Raw genomic sequence first — 13,726 nt, 5'->3', positions numbered from 1 at the left:
TTCACACTTGTGCAGAAAGTGGGATTATTGGAAAAGTTATTAAAATGGCACTTTGTCGGATCGTATCCTTTGTTGCTTTTCGGGCATAACATACAAAATTGAGTATTGTGATCCTTCATCAAGGAGACTAAAGAACAGGGACATTGTCCATGTTTTCCATATGAAGCCCTACAACACTGAAGCACAGATTGATGTTTGGCACTTCTCAATCAAGGAAGCTGAAGAGCAGCTTGACAGTTGTGAAGGTTTGATGGAAGGGTCTATCTGTGGTGCTCATTATAGTGGAGAAGATGTGACAACATGACCAGAATGTGAGGATTTCTTAGTGCTGCCATACAGAGGGCAATTGACAAGATCTGAATCCAGGGTGCTGTAGTCACCTCCAGTGGTAACTTAACAGCAGGTTCCTGTTTATCCTTTTTGGAAGATTCTCAAAATTTCTTTAGTTTAAAATGTGTTTAAACTGTATAGATGTTCTGAAATATTTTATGTTTGTATAAACAGGTGCACCCTTCATCCAGGAGTTTTGTTCTGTTCTGGCTGTATGTTGGTGTTCATAATACATATCTGTCAGTACTGTTATACGTCATTGATGACCCTCGGTTTCAGATTTGGAATTGAGTGTGCCCAGACTGTGGCAGTACAGGTGCGAACACAGTACAGAGGTCTGGAATGGGTCTGCATCTGATACAACCTAGAACACATCAGAGTTAGAATATCCAAAGCACGTAAATGTATCTAAGCTAGAATTGTTGGTAGCTTAAGGGTGATCAGCGATGAATAAGGTGATTGGCCATGTGACCTGTTTAAAGGCATCTGTGATCGATAAGTGATCCCAGATGGGGCTGGAACTGTCTCTGTAATCTATGCCAATTCATATGTTGCCCAGTTTATCAATGAAACCATGCCCTCAATGCCCATTTGAGAATGGACACCTAGATTGGAAATCCTGAGAGTTAAGAATAATTTCTGCATGGAACGATTGGCTATAGGGACTGTGTACTGTAGTGAATGTACCCTTCCTTACTGAATGCTTGCTGAATGATTGTAGCTGAATGCCCATTCCAACACACCGTCCTCGTGCTTTTCTTGACTGCAGCGTTTGTAGTGTCCCCAGTGGTCTCGACAGTCTGCTGCTGAATGAACGGGAAAGCACACAACTTGCTCCAACAGTGATGGTAACTTCCTGAGCAGGAAAAATGTATCTGGTGATACCAAAGACAAAGGCAGGATGCAACCAGAGGTTCATGTATCATGACTGTATTTGAATTGCTGAATAAGACATTGATTAATCATGACCTTGCTGTAGTCAAGGGGTTGACCCATATATGTTTTGTGTGAACAAAGCCCGTTGTGGTGACCGTGTTGCCACAACTAGTGGTAACACTGTGATACTTTTGTTAGCTGCCTTGACCATTTCAAGTAATAAGTGATGCATAAGGTGTCTTCTAGCAATAGTGTGTCCAGTTTCAATGCTGCTGTGCTTATCTCTGGATCTGTAGCCAGCTCAGCGACAATGTCATGAATCAAGCAGCCAGTAAAAGAAGCCTTGCAGTTTGAGTTTGGGCATGTGAAATAATAGCAGCTCAATCCTTGCTAATCAGTTAACTGGGAGCAGTATGATTGTCATGGCTTTTCGTGGCATTAGTGAAACTCTGTCCTTGAGGCAACCATTTGATATCTCTCTGGGAGTAGTAATTAGTCAACATTGCACATTTGTCTGCGAATGAGAGGGCAGCTTGGCCTGTCAGTGGCACTAACTTCCGAATAGGAAAGAATGTGTCCATGCTGAAGACTAAGATGACAACTACTGTAATGAGTCATTTGTGATCTGAAATGCTGTGAAATCTTGTTTCAGGCAATGCAGGTATGTTTCCCAGTCTCCTTTAACACTGTTAAAATGCAGACACACTGGAAGTAGAAAGTGAGTGTGTACTGCTGAGTGGTCAGAGGGCTGGACTGATTGGCACTCCTGTGCTATACGTTTGTTCAGAAGTGACTTCTGGAACAATGCTACTGCTATTATTGTTACAGATACTGCTGTCGTTGTTCAGTAAGGTGAATTGGTGTAGCGTCCATGATACCTTTTTCCGCCGTTACCACGAGGCAGCAGAATCTCATACAGAATGGGCAGAACCAATTTTAGACCAAACTTGAAGAGTACCCTGGCAGACCCACAGGTTGACAGAAGGAATGAGTGGCAAGTGTCCTAGAGAAGACATTCATGATGACAACACAAGATGGACAAGTGAACAACAAACAAACAAACAGGTTCCAAAAAGTGACGGAGTGAGAAACCAAGGTGATGCGACAACATAATAAAGACAGTCGAGAGTGAGGTTTGACACCAGTGATACACAACAGCAGCAAATAAGAGACTGAAGGATCATTTGCCATCTGGACCTGTTTATCTCAGCTTTTCAGCTGTATTTATGTTGGCAATGACTAGAGCTATTGGCAGGGGCATTTCACACAAGAAACAGTGGGTGGCCTATCTTGGTGACTGAGGCCCTTCACCGGTATTGCCGCTGCCTTTGGACTGTCTTCAGCAAATTTCTTCTAGGATGAATTAAAATTTTTGGGCTGGGTAATGACAATTTTATCCAAATAAAAATTAGTGGAAGTGGTTAGATTTCTTAGGTTAGTTTATTTAACCAAACTTTGTTTTGCAAAGAATAGGCACAGAAGTAGCTGTGTGATGTAAAGCCATTTCCTGAGTTCCCTGAACCCAGTGCTCCAAATGTCCTTTCACTAGGCCAGAATTATAAATGTAACATATTGTGCTTATGTTGGGGAAAACACACGTCTGTACTACTATGGTATTGATGATGACAAATCACTGGGAACAGTGTCTACAGTAAAATATCTAGAAGTACGTACATCGATCGACCTTATGTGGAATGACCACATGAAACAAATGGTAGTAAAAGCAGATGTCAAACAGATTCATAGGAAGAATCTTGGGGAAATGTAACTCACCCACAAAAGAAGTGGCTTACAAGGCACCTGTTTGACTAATTCTTGAGTATTGTACTCTTACCATATGGGACTGATAGAAGAGAGAATGATAGAGAATCTAATGTAGAGTGGCATGTTTTGACACAGAATTTAGTTGGTGTAAGGGCATTATGGAGATACTCAACAAACATCTAGTGGAAGATGTTACAAGAGAGACATTGTGCATCATGGAGAGGTTTACTTATGAAGGAAGGTTCAAGAGAGTGGTTTCTGGGAAGTCAGACAACATATTACTTCCTCCCACTCACATCTCGCAAAATCGCTATAAAGAACAAATTTGAAAAATTGAAACTACCTCAGAGGCAGTCATTGTTCCCACGTCCCATTTGCAAGTGGAACATGAAAGGGGGATCAGTTAGTGGTACCAGTACCCTCCACTTCACACCATCTGGTGGCTTCTGGAGTTCTGATGTAAATGTAGATTTATTTATTACTTATTTGGTTTAGTTGATATCCATCTATTAAGCAGATACTCTGTTTATACAAACAGGGTACATATTCTGATATAATCATCCATAACAAAATTGAAATTAAATGTTAATGTGATAGATCCAGGACTTCCCATTGTTTGATATTAATGTGATAGACATATTTACATATATAACAATTCAAAACAAATGTTACTAAATACTTATATGTCTGTGTCTTTCAGATATGTTCCTATGTGATAAATCCACAACCCTTTGTATTTAATAGAACAGTAATAGTTGTCAGCAGTGGAATCTTCAGCTGATTCAGCTTGTAATATAGTTTCGTTTGCTGTATCTGATGCTTGGTGCATGCTAGTATTACCATGATTTAAGCCAGCTTCCTCTTCATTTTCATGACCAGACATTAGTGAATCAATAAATTTTATGAAGATGACTGGGGTAACATCAATATCCTGACCACATTCTTATTATGAAGCTCTAGTGCTGTTTACTCATTCAGACTTCAGTAAGCCACAGTTTCGTTAGCAGTTTCAGTTGAATATGACCATAAAATCTTCCTTTGTTTCTTGGGGTAACTGTCCACTCCTTATTCCATTCTTCCTGTGCTTGGTGGCATGATTTTACAAACAACATTCCTTGAGATATGCCTCGAGTTCTACTTTCTTTAACATACCTGATGACAATTTCGTTTCCAGTTATGCCTTTATGTCCTTTGGGTCTCAAGAAGTTTAAATCAGTATCAACTTTATCAACTTTTATTGCAACATGAATCAGACTCACAATATTCTGTATGTAATCAGTTATGGTTACATTCCAATATAAAGTTTCCTTCCTATGGAGACTACCTGAAGAGTCTGTTAAGATTAAAACTTTTTCAGATTCATGTCTCTTTCTGTAGGTAGTCATGTCATAAATTGCTAATGTTTCCACAGTATAAATGGACAGTTCAGTAAATACAGCATACCTCCTTGTAATATTTGTTAATGGGCAATAGAGCATGTACCGTTTCTTCTAATAACTTGTAGCCATCTGTGTAAATTTAGATGTAATTTCATCAGCTGTTTCCTGTGACAAAATTGTCTGTCTGTTCTTGGTATTGTTTTTCAAGGTTGGCAGGTAAAATACCTTGTTGCCCAAGGAAGCTGACCTGTATGGACAGATGCATTCCTGAATCTCGCGGTCTTGAAATAGTTATGTAACTGGGGTCCATTTGTCATTTTACATTTTGTAGTCAAATGTAAACGAGACACATGGAATGAAAGTAAGCAAACTTTTCATTGTTTCAAAATTAATTGCCACAGCTGTTAATATATTTATCCCACTGCGATACAAGACAGTCAGTGCCTTCATGGAAAAGTGTTTGTGGTTGCCTACCAAACCATGATTGTACACAGCCGAAGCAAATTGATGGCTGTGAATGTCTTTCTTCAGCACTCCATAAATATGGAAATTGTATGAGTAGAGACCGGGACAGCATAGTTCCAACAATCTTGACAATGTGTAGATCCTTCTGGGCATGATCATGTTTTCATGGGCAATCACAAACATTTTTCCATGAATGAATTGACTGTCTGGATTAATGTATTGACAGTTATGGCAATTACTTTTGAAATAATAAACAGTTTACTTAACTTGTTTCAATCCCTCTCATTTTCATTTGACTGCCTCTTATACTAAGTATTTTTATGCTAAGCACTGTTGTTGAATGTAGAGTGGCATGTTTTTTCTTTCTTCAAGGGGTGTGTTGGTCAGTGATGTAGACATAGTATCCAAGCACATTCTCATCACTCTGTATTGTAGTTATGTCATCAGATTTCTTTAATACATATTTTTTCACATACCCCTAGGATGACATCCATGGCCAAGCAACTTGAGTCTTAACAGTGAATCCTCCAACAACCCTGACTATGATATGTTAGGCTTCTAGTGGTTGAAGAGTTGGGAGGACACAAGTTGTGGAATGGTGTCATGTTTACAGTGATATTTTCTAAGTGATAGAATGATTGTGCACGTGCATGAGAGTGAAAATGGGTAGACTGGCTGTGATTTCTACAGAGTTTGTGTTATGTTCTTTTTTATTGTTTACTGATGTTAACATTTGTACAGAATATTTTAGCAAATGCACTAACAAATATGATGATAGGGTGTGGTGTGGTTTTGTGTGTGTGTGTGTGTATGTGTGTGTGTGTGTGTGTGTGTGTGTGTTTGTTTAGCCTGTCACCCCACTGTTACACACACACACACACACACACACACACACAAACGTTTAGAAGAGGTGAATGGAAGGAACTGCGCGTGTCTTTGAAACTCAACATTTCCTTTTGTACTGTGAAAGGGTTTATCATTTCTCATGTTGTCTGTATCACTTAAGAATTTCTATTATGTTTTTATTAACAAGTTACTGGGCCACTTCCAACATGAGGGGCTTTCGTTTGCCAAACAGGTATTAACATCCAGAATGAAGTCAACCAAACGGCTAGCTAAATTAACATTAATATGAACATTAAGTTCAAGCTCTTTGACTGTTTCAAACCATTCGTTGGCCAGGTCTGTCACCAGACAGCTACCAAAACAGAAAAACCATTTTTGTGAGGGGGTAGGAAATTTGCATAAATAATTATTGTATCATCTGTGTCAAGCACCCTTGTTGTCACCAGAATGGATATCTATTTTCCTAGGATTGTAACAGAGAACCTAAATTTCAAGGCATTGCAAGTCACTGTTTGTGTGCCTTGTTTTGGTCTGTCCTTCTAGAGGCCATCAGCGATGGGGCATCAGAGTCAGGCATTGTGGAACAGTAAAACAGTTCATTAAACCCACTGAAGAAGGGAGAAGCAATTGAGAAAACAAGTGAAGAAGGAAGGCAGTGACACGCACCAGATATTGGTAGCTAATGATGCTAGTGTAACTCGAGAATTGCTGTCTTTAGAAGCTAACCAGACAGTTGAAAATCCAGGACGGAATGTAACAATATTATGAAAAAGGAAGTTGCTACTCACCATATAGCAAAAATGCTGAGTCGCAGATAGGCACAACAAAAAGACTGTCACAAGTAAAGCTTTCGGCCAGTAAGACTTTCATCCACACACACACACACACACACACACACACACACACACACTGCTTATTTATAGTACTGTGAAAATCTACCAATTATGTAAGATGCCAGTTTGAAGGCCTTACATTTATAAGGAAAGTATGTCTTGTGAAACTGATATGTAAAATAAATCACCTATTGTTAATGTTAATTAGTTTTTAGTGTAATTAAAATATTATGAAAGGATACGTCGCTACTCACCATGTAAAGGAGGCCTTGAGTTGCAGACAGACATAAGAAAAATACTGCTACACATTTGAGCTTTCGACCAAAACAACTTCTCCTAAAGTAGAAAACCACACACACACACACACACACACACACACACACACACACACACACACACACACACACACACACACACAGATATATATACATATGCAGATGCAATTCACACATCCAATTACAGTCTCAGGCGACTGAAAGCACACTGTGAGCAGCACCACCGATGCACCAGTCATGCAATCTACAAGCAAACTGCAACTGCTGTGCTGCATTCTATGTGGGCATGACAACCAACAATCTGTCTGTCTGCATGAATGGCCATTGACAAACTACGGCCAAGAAACAAGTGGACCAACTGGTTGCTGAGCACGCTGCCAAACATGACGTCTTTCATTTCAGTGACTGCTTCACAGCCTGTGCCATATGGTTCTTTGCCACCAACACCACCTTTTCTGAATTGCGCAGATGGCAAATTTACGTGCAATACATCCTATGTTCCTATAACCCTCCTGGCCTCAACCTTTGTTAGTCACTGTCCTCACCCATCTAGCCCCTTCACTGTTCCCATTCCAGGAATACACAGCCCTCATTCCGCCATCGCACCCAGTTATTTTACTTCTCTCCTTTTCTGCTACCCTGTCCCCTCCCCACCTCTCTCCTGCCGCCCCCTGTGGGTCTGGGGTTTAGAATAGACCCGAGGTATTACTGCCTGTTATAAGAGACGACTAAAAGGGGTCTCTCACATTTCAACCTTTATGTGATTGTCCCCTATAGGGTTTGACCTCAATTTCTCAAAATTTTTCCGAAGACTGAGACAATTGGGGAAGGGTGCCTTACAAGGTGCATCATGCCCATCATGTGCTGAGACCTATTGCATCCTTCGCCGACGTGGATCTGCACTTCTGCCCATTCTCCAACTGTTGGGCGAAGTCACCCTCCTGGGTGCTTATTTTTCCATCAACTATGCACTATCGTTTTCTTCGCTGACAATGATAATGGACTTGTTTCCTTGGTTACACCTGGTACTCAGCATGGTAGCAGACCGATGTGGTGGGGCCGCCATGTGCCCTGTTGGTTGTAGCCCCCTGACCACACGGGCATTGCTCTGCTGACACCTGCGCCGTTAACTCCTCACGTATGCTGAGGAGTAGATGCCTGTCACATTGGGGTATCAGGACTCCTGGCAATGGCCATCCCGCCAGGTGGCCTTTGCTGCAGCTGGGCGGCACCCATAGAGAGGGCCCCTGGTCGGAGTGGGTGGCATCAGGGCAGATGACATGTGTTGAAATGCTGGTGGTCAAACATCAGCAGTCTCTAAGCGTTCATGGGTTCAGTTCAACACGCAGTAGTACGACCCCAAATCATTCGCCTCCCTGGCCACACCATGGGAGGAACGTCAGGCTAAGGCATATTTGCCCTGATATCTTGTGTGTTTGAGAGCTGATGGGGAATCTTTCATGACGATGAAGCCTCAGTTTTTTGTTGAACATTTAGAGGACAGGTTTGGGGAGGTGGAGGGCTTGTCCAAAATCAGATCCAGTTCAATCCTAATCAAAACAACATCCTCTGCCCAGTCATGGGCATTACTCCCTTGCGACAAGCGGAGGGATGTTTCTGTAACCATAATGCCCCATAAGAGCTTAAGTATTGTCCAGGGTATCTTATTTCACAGGGAACTTCTTTTGCAGTCTGATGAGCTCACGCCAATATAGAGCGGCGAGGTGTACATTTCATTCGGCATGTCTACCGGGGTCCGAGGGATAGTCAGGTTGCCACCGGTGCCTTCATTTTGGCCTTTAAGAGTGATACAGTATTCAAGAATGTCAAGGTGATGGTCTATCACTGTGGTGTAAAGCCCTATATCTCTCTCCCCCAATCCGGTGCTTTAAATGCTGGAAGTCCAGCCATATGTCTTCCCGCTGTACTTCCAGCGTCACATCTTGAGATTGTGGATGCCCATCACATCCCAATACTCCATGTGGCCTGCCTCCCATCTGTGTCAACTGTGAAGAGCACCATCCGCCTTGCTCGCCTGACTGCAGGGTTCTCCAGAAAGAAAGGAAAATCATGGAGTACAAGACCCTGGACCGACTGACCTACACTGAGGCTAAAAGAAAATTTGAATGCCTACATCCTGTATGTACAACTTTGTCTTACACCGCCACTGCAACAGTTCTAGCCCCATCAGCTCCACCAGCCCCAGTCACCTCTCAAGAGTCGGAAGACTGCACCTGCCCCCTTGATGGTGGGTGGCACTTCCCTCCCTGTAGCTGCTGCACCACCTACTTCGGGAGGAACCCCCTTCTCCCCAACCATCAGGGATATCAGTCCCCACTTTTACACTGGAGAAGCATAAGTCTTAGTCGGCTCCTCTTGATACGAAGGGGTCACTTGGGTCACTCCCTTCTCAGGTTTCTGCTTGTGGAAAAGATGACACCCACCAGTGGCTGAAGAGCCCAAAGACAGCTGGTCATAGGACTTCATGCTCATTCTCGGTCCTGGAGACGGAATCAGTGCAGTCCTCCCAGCCAGGGAAACCCAAGGAGCAGCGAGAGAAATCCAAAAGGAAGATCTTCAAGACCAAGGGAACTGCGGTGGCACCCACACCACCACTACCTACAAGCTCTGCAATTGCGGATGAAATGGAGATTTTGGTGTCTGCTGAGGACCTAGATCTCCCCAGCCATTCAAGCACAATGGATATCTATATCCACTGCTCAGGCAACAAGCCAGTGACAGCAGGTGACCCTGAGGCATAAACTGCCTCATTGAATGTTCCATGCCTTCCCAGTCTCGTGATGATGTCATCCTCCAGTGGAATTGCGACAGTTTTTTCCACCACCTGGCTGAGCTACGGCAACTGTTAAGCTTTACACCTGCTTTCTGCATTGCCCTCCAGGAAACCTTGTTCCCAACAATGCGGACCCCTGCCCTCCATGGCTATAAGGTATATTACAGGAACTGTAGTAACTATAATCGAGTGTGAGGTGGAGTTGGCGTTTATGTCCTTAACTCAGTCTGTAGTAAAACTGTTCTCTTAAAACTCCTCTTGAAACTGTGGCTGTCAGAATAAGGATGATGCAGGAAATAACTGTCTGCAATGTAGATCTTCCTCCAGATGGTGCAGTACCCCTGAATGTATTAGTTGCAGTCCCTAAAATACTTTTGTGAGATTTTAAACATGCTTACTGGCTGAGGCAGAGATGTCGAAACTTCACTGTCTTAGTTCGACCTCTACCTCTTTAAATACTGGGGCTTCCACACATTTCAGTGTGTCTCACGGTAGTTACTCGGCCATTGAGTTATCACTTTGCAGCCCAGGACTTCTCCCATCTATCCGCTGGAGAGCACGTGACAACGTGTGGTAGTGGCCACTTCCCCGTCTTCCTGTCACTGCCCCGGCGACAAGCCCACAGACGCCTGCCCAGATGGGTTTTAAACAAAGCGAACTGGGAAACTTTCACCTCTGCTGTCACCGTTGAATCTCCTCCACACGGGAACATCGTTGTGATGGTTCAGCAGGTGTCTACCACAATCCTTTCTGTGATAGAAAATGCGATCCCTCACTCTTCAGGGTGCTCCTGGCGAAAGGCGGTCCCTTAGTGGTTGCCAGAAGTCGCTGAAGCAGTTAAGGAGCGCCGGCGAGCTTTACAGCGGCACCCTTCCCTTGAGCCTTTAAGCAGCCTCGTGCCCGCGTTCCCCAACTTATCAAACAACGGAAGCAAGAGTGTTGAGAGAGATACGTCTCGACCATTGGGTGCCATATGTCATCTTCCCAAGTCTGGGGAAAGATCAAACGTGTTTTCCGGTACCAGACCCCAACAGGTGTCCCTGGCGTTAACATAAATGGCATGTTATCTACTGACGCAAATGCGATTGCCGAGCACTTTGCTGAGCCCTGTGCTCGAGCCTCTGTATCAGAGAATAACCCCCTAGCCTTTCGCACTCTCAAACGACAGCTGGAAGGGAAAGTTCTCTCATTCACTACACACCACAGTGAATCCTATAATGCCCCATATAGAGTGGGAGTTCCTCGGTGTCCTTGCACATTGCCCTGACACTGCTCCTGCACCAGATCGGATCCACAGTCAGGTGATTAAACATCTCTCATCTGATTACAAGCAACATCTCCTCATCATCTTCAACAGGATCTGGTGCAATGGCATCTTCCCATCACAATGGTGGGAGAGCACCATCATTTCAGTGCTCAAACCTGGTAAAAACTCGCTTGATGTGGACAGCTCTCAACCCATCAGCCTCACCAACATTCTTTGTAAGCTGCTGGAATGTATGGTGTGTCGGCAGTTGGCTTGGGTCCTGGACCAGGTGGTCTACTGGCTCCGTGTCAGGGCGGCTTCCTCCAGGGTCACTCTGTCACTGATAATCTTGTGTCCCTCGAGTCTACCGTCGGAACAGCCTTTTCCAGACACCAAATCCTGGTTGCCACCTTCTTTGATTTACATAAAGTGTATGACATTACCTGGCGACATCATATCCTGGTCACATTATATGAGTGGGGTACCCGAGGCCCACTCCCGATTTTTATCCAAAATTTGCTGTCGCATAAACTATCCGTGTCCAAGTAGGTACCTCCCATATTTCCCCCCACATCCAGGAGAATGTAGTCCCGCACGGCTCTGTATTTAGTGTATCTATATTTTTAGTGGCCACTAATGGTCTAGCAGCAGCTGTATGGGCGTCCCATCTCACCTTCTGTGTATGCAGACGACTTCTGCATTTCATACTGCTCCACCAGTACTGGTGTTGCTGAGCGGCACCTACAGGGAGGCATCCACAGTGCGTAGTCATGGGCTCTAGCCTGCGCAGTCATGGGCTCTAGCCTGCGCAGTCATGGGCTCTAGCCGACAGTTTCCAGTTTTCGGCCGCAAAGTCATTTGCGATTCACTTCTGTCAGCATCGTACCGTTCATCTGGAACCAGAACTTTAGCTTACTGATGATCCAATCACTGTAGTGGAGACATATCGATTCTTAGGACTGGTTTTCAATACCCGATTGACTTGACTTGCTCACCTTATCAGTTTAAGCGGAAGTGCTGGCAGTAGCTCAATGCCCTCTGCTGCCTGAGCAACACCAACGGGGGTGCAGATCGCTCTATGCTGCTGCGGCTCTACAGAGCCCTTTTTCAGTCCCGCCTTGACTATGGAAATCTGGTTTATGGTTTGGCGGCACCCTCAGCGTTGCGTTTACTCAACGCCATGCACCACTGTGGCATTCTCTTAGCGACAGGAGCTTTTAGGACGAGTCCGGTGACCTGTGTCCTACTGGAGGCTGGAGTCCCTCAATTGCAGGTTAGGCGTGCGCAAGTGCTGGCCAGTTACGTAGCACACGTTCATAGTTCTCTTGTGCATCCAAATTACTGTCTCCTTTTCTCACCCACGGTGGTTCATCTCCCGCATCTGCGGTCCAGGTCAGGGCTTCCAATTGCAGTTCGCGTCTAGTCCCTCCTTTCCGAACTGGAGTCCTTGCCTTTACCACCTATACTTGAGGTCCATTCACGTACACTTAGGCGACGGCTTCGCCTGGATCTCTCACGTGGCCCTAAGGACTCAGTTAACCCAGCGGCTCTCCGCTTGTCATGTACCAAGGCCATGAAATGGTTTACACGGACGCCTCAATGGCTGATGATCACTTCGGCTTTGCATATGTCCATGGAGGACATATTGAATGGCACATCTTGCCTGATGGCTGCAGTGTGTTCACTGCCGAGCTCTCATGCTCTTGGGCACATCTGTTCATGCCCTGGGAAGTCATTTCTTCTGTGTACTGATTCCTTGAGCAGCCTACAAGCTATCTTCCAGTATTACTCATCCTTTGGTATCAACCATCCAGGAGTCCGCCTGTGCCCTGGAATGGTCCAGTTGTTCAGTGGTGTTTTGTCTTGACCCCAGGTCACATTGGAATCCCAGGCTACGAACTTGCTGACAGGCTGGCCAAACAGGCTATGCGGAAGCTGCTTATGGAGATCAGTTCTCTGCAACTGACCAGTGTTCAGTACTAGGCTGCAATGTTTTGCAGCTTTGGGAGACAGAATGGCATAGCCTCTGTACGCACAACAAACTGCGTGCCATTAAGGAGACTATGAATGTGTGGAAGACCTCCATGTGAGACTCTCGCAGGGACTCTGTGGTTCTCTGTTGGCTTTACTGGCCGAAAAGCTTTATTTGTGACAGTCTTTTTGTTGTGCCTATCTGTGACTCAGCATATCTTGCTGTAGGTGAGTAGCAACTTTTCTTTTAATAATATTATATCTTTAGAAACCTTCGTTGTAATTTTACACTAAAAAGAGCAACTGATGAACTGCTTATCTTCAATGTATCTTATTCTAGCTTGATTAGAAGCAATAGTACTTCCCTTGCTTTGACACTGAACCAGTTTATAAGGATAGCACCTACTTTCACCAGCCACCTAGTTTCAGGGTACATTAACGTCAACACCCACCATGAAATGAGGCCACACCTGATAGTACTTGTTGTAGGTGATCGTGAACACCATGGGACATAACAGTGGCAACACTATCACTAATTATAGGCCATAGTTGCATTGCTGAACATTTGCTTCAGATTGGTGTGTATCCATTGCTCAAATGTGTAGTTTGTAATGAAGAAAGTACATTACGAACTGGCATGATTTACTAACATGTGAAAAATTACAACAGTATGGATAATCAACTGGATAGTTACATTGGGATGCATGAAAACAAAGACCCATGTATCAACAAAAGCAGAAATTAAAAAAGATTCATACTAATCCTAAGAAATTCTCTCAAGTGTAAGGTCTTCTTAGAGTTCATTATTGTCGTTATTGTAATATATTACTACAAACATGTTACATAAATTTTGAAGCATTTTAATTTTCTTTAGTATTCTTTGCGTAGTGAATAATTTCATGATACCTAGCTTGATATATGCTTGTTTTTTGTTGCTTTTCTTATAA

General features: G+C 43.8%; 1 protein-coding gene across 1 annotated transcript in view; it reads left to right on the top strand.

The window, feature by feature from the left end:
• Positions 1-13,726, top strand: part of LOC126282288 (serine protease HTRA2, mitochondrial) — a gene marked incomplete at its 5' end in the record, with an annotated part of 50,345 nt that overhangs the window by 16,717 nt on the left and 19,902 nt on the right. The window lies entirely within an intron of this gene.

The sequence above is a fragment of the Schistocerca gregaria genome, chromosome 7, assembly GCF_023897955.1.
Source record: "Schistocerca gregaria isolate iqSchGreg1 chromosome 7, iqSchGreg1.2, whole genome shotgun sequence".
In the NCBI taxonomy this organism is placed as follows: Eukaryota; Metazoa; Arthropoda; class Insecta; order Orthoptera; family Acrididae; genus Schistocerca; species Schistocerca gregaria.
The sequence above is the reverse complement of the archived record's forward strand: the minus strand, read 5'-3'. Positions and strand labels throughout refer to the sequence as shown.